The sequence below is a fragment of the Marmota flaviventris genome, chromosome 17, assembly GCF_047511675.1.
Source record: "Marmota flaviventris isolate mMarFla1 chromosome 17, mMarFla1.hap1, whole genome shotgun sequence".
NCBI classification, from domain to species: domain Eukaryota; kingdom Metazoa; phylum Chordata; class Mammalia; order Rodentia; family Sciuridae; genus Marmota; species Marmota flaviventris.
The window spans coordinates 47,035,723-47,040,079 of NC_092514.1; positions in this window are offsets into that span (position 1 = coordinate 47,035,723).

A 4,357-nucleotide genomic window follows, 5' to 3' on the forward strand; every position below is an offset into this window, starting at 1 on the left:
CTTAATTACATAATTACATAGAAATGTGAAGGTAAAGGGTTGTAAACTACACACAAGTACACCCAAACTGGTGGGGCTCTAAAAATATCACACAAAACAGACCTTAACGACAGAGGAAAACATAATAGAATTTCATGAATTAATGATTAAGAGGATAACACTTTAGGGATCCTGGGTGGTTAAATTTGAATCCATTTCTCTACATAATCTCAAATATGTGAGGCAAAAGTTGGCATCAGCACAAGGAGAAACCAGCAAATTCACTACCGTAGTGTAACATTTTAAGGCTTTCCCCCCTGCTCCCCGCCCTAGGAAATTGATCAATCAAGCAAAGAACAAAAAAAATGGGTAAAGATATAGTAGATTTGAGCACATAATTTGTACGTTTGATCTTAACAGCATTATATAGAACCCTCAAGAACTAGAACAAGCAAATTATTTGCAAGTTCTTATAAAATATTCATTATATTTTTCACAAATATTTGCAAGTTCTCATAAAATATTCATTATGTTTTTTCACAAATTGAAGCTCACTTGTTAAAATTGACAGTCTTATAAGCCACAAAGAAAATACTAGTCATTCCCATTTTTCTGATGACAGTGCCAAAAACCAAAAAGAATTTAACAAAAGTTGAAAACTAAAAAACCAACACACAAGGATGAGGATATAGCTCGGTTGGTAGAGAACCTGCCTCACATGCACAAGGCCCTGGGTTCAATCCCCAGCACCACACACACACACACACACACACACACACACTTGGTTCAATCCCCAGCACCACACACACACACACACACACACACACACACACCAAAAAAAAAAAAACACTTATTCCAGGAGCTAGAACAACCATCAACTCCCTGTATCAAATTTCTTTCTGCTTAGATACTACAGAGTTTTTGCTTTCTGCATTGACACCTGACTGATATTTTATTTATGGATTAGTATATTTAATATTTTTAAATTAACATTTTGATCAATTCAAAATACAAATCCAATGAGATTTGAATAAAAATTCATAAAGAATGTGCAAGGCACTTGGCACACCAATTCTGAGATTCAGAGGAAAGATCTAAGAGTCAAAAAATTTGAAAAAGTAGGAAATCAACTTCTGTAAGTAGAGAGAGAGAGAAAAAAAGAGGAAACCTACTTTACCACATATTAAAATTTATCATAAAGAAGACAGTGTGATATTGATTCAAGACTAGAAAAAAATAATTATGAAACAACTAAACAGCTTTCTAATCCAGAAACAAATCCTTGTGCATATTGAAACATAGCACATGAAAGAAGATGGCCTATTGGAAAAGTGGTATTAAAACAATTGTCCTTATTAGTAAAAATGATATTTTCATATCAATCACATATAAATGTAAATTCTATAAAATCATTAATTATATAAAGCATGATGTTGAAACTTTTAGTTGATAATAAAGCAATCAATCTTTATGACTGTTATGGTTTAGATATGAGGTATCCACCATAAAAGCTCACAATAGATAATACAGAAATGTTTAGAGGTGAAATGTTTAGACTATGAGAATTAAAATCTAATCAGTGGATTAATTTACTTGATTGATTAATTATTTGGATGGATTATTGGGCAGTAACTCTAGGAAGATGGGGCATGACTACGAGAAGTAGGTAACTGGGAAAATATCCTTAGGAATTATAGTCTCTCCCTAGCTCCCCTCTCTCTCCCTTTCTCCCCCTCCCCTTCTCTCTCTCTCTCTCTCTCTCTCTCTCTCTCTCTCTCTCTCTCTCCCTATTGCCATGAGCAGAGAAGATTTCTTCCATCATAATGTTCTGCCTCACCTGAGGCCTAGAGTGAGCTGGCCATGGATTAAGACTCTGAAACTATAAGCCAAAATAAACTTTTCTTCCATGAAGTTGTTTTTTTGTCAGGTATTTTGGTCACAGGGATGAAAAGCTGACTAACACAATGACCCGAGAGTTTAAAAGATTTAAAAACATTTCAAACCATAAAAGAAAACATGAGCTGTTGTCTACATTAAAAAACAAATTATACACCATATATAAATTAAAATTCAATAGCTAGCTTGATAGAAGACATTTGTTGATAGAAGATATTTTATGTATATGTGAAAATATACATAAAACTCTAAGAAATCAATGAAGAAAACCCAACCAATGCAATTGAAAATATTAACAGTGAAAAAGTCCAGATGGCACATAAATAGTAAGTATTTGGTTCTACTCACAAAATAGTTGGGGAAATGCAAAATAAATTAACCAATTTATTTATATAAATTTGACAAAATCTTAAGAATATGACATTAACTATTAGAAAATATATAGGGAAATAAAAGCTCTGACATAAAACATCTGATTAAAGTATAGTTTGAAAATCAATTTGACAAGACCTATTAAGTTTGAAGATGCACACGTTATCAGCCCCTGAACATGCTATCTGCTTCTGATTACTCCTGACATAACTGTGGAATATTGTATACAGGTGTACCTGGTTTAGTGGAAAAAAAATTGTAAACAACAGCAGTATCCAACCACAAAATAAACAGGTTAATTGTGGTATATTCATTCCATATCTTTCGAAATGAAGAAAAAAAAAGAAAAGTCTACTAGTATATCATGGTTTAACCTTGATATGAAGAAAACAAGTTATAGGAGGATGCATAGAGTAAAATAACTCGTAGTGTCTATGAACTATTCATATACTTCAAAACATCTAGACGCTTATGGGTAGGATTCCCATGAACATCAACAGTAGCTGTAACATTTTATTTCTTTAAAAAATTATTAAGAAGTTTCTCTCTTCACATTATTAATTCCTTTGCTGTGCAAAAGATTTGTAGCTTGATGCCATCTCATTTATTAACTCTGGGCATTATTTCCCAAGATTTGGGGATCCTATTGAGAAAGTCATTGCCTGTGCCTGTACACCGAAGTGTTGACACTATGTTTTCTTCTATGAGTTTCATGTGAAGAGAGGACATACAGAATGGGAGAAGAATCTTCTGGGTATGCTTTTGACAGAGGATTAATATCTAGAGTATGTAGAGAACTCAAAAAAACAACACCAAAGAAACTACCCAATTAATAAATGGGCAAATGAATTAAATAGACACTTCTCAAAAGAAGAAATACAAATGTTCATCAAATATGTGAAAAAATGTTCAACATCATTAACAATTAGGAAAATGAAAATCAAAACTACACTGAGATTTCATCTCACGTTTAATTGGCCCCCTGACTCCTGAGCTTCAGAGACAGCCCAATAGTTCCCAGGGAGAAGCAGTGTGGGGCAGTGGAGCACATGGGCAGCATGTATGGGCCACAGCAGTGTGGAGCCCGCCATGCCAGCACAGGCCCAAGGCATACAGGGCCAGCACCAAGGTGAACCGAGGTGTGCCAACCTGTCACTCCATGGTGGCCTGATCCAGGCTAGTGCAGATGCCCATCACAAAAGCCCAGATACCACTGCAGCCCCAGATCCCGGGCATGCACATCCCACTCTATCCACCCACTTTAACCTCCTGGAAAGCTCTGATTGAAAACGAGCAATGAGAAAATGGAAATGGAAAAGATCTGAAAGGAAGTTTAGACTCAAGAGTTAACCAATAGCATTACTACTTTCCCAAACCCTTATTATCATAAATTTGGACCAATAGCATGAGTACTTTTCCACTTCCTGATTGGCATGAGGTTGGACCAATAACATTGATCCAAGTGCTGTATAAACCCCTAGACTAGCACACTCAGACAGCAACCCCTGTCGAGTCCCCTCTTGCCCTATTGGAGTTCTGTTTCTACACATGCTTGAATTAATCCTACTCTTACACTCACTCATCTTTGTCTGTTGATTGCATTCTTCGAATTCACCAGACAAGAACCCAGAAAGAAGAAATGGACAGAGAGCTGCTGGGGTCTGCTGCAACACTGGAAGACATAGCCTTCTGTTAAAGGGGGCAACACCATTTCTTGGCTTCAGGGCCCTGCAGCTTTGTGCAGACCCCACCTGCTAGCAGAAGCAGAGAAATCCCAGTTTCAACACCATTCAGAATGGCAGTCATCAAGAATGCAAACAATAATAAACGGTGGGAAAGGAACACTTTTACACTGCTGGTGGGATTGTAAATTAGTGCAACCACTATGGGAATCAATATGGAGGGGCCTCAAAAGACTAGGAATGGAACCACCATATGACTCAGTTACACCACTCCTCAGTATTTATCCTAAAGAATTAAAGTCATCATACTGTAAGGACACATGCATACCCATGTTTATAGCAGCACAATTTACAATACCCAAACTATGGGATCAGCCTAGGTGTCCATCAACAGAAAATGTGGTATATATAGACAATGGAGTTTTATT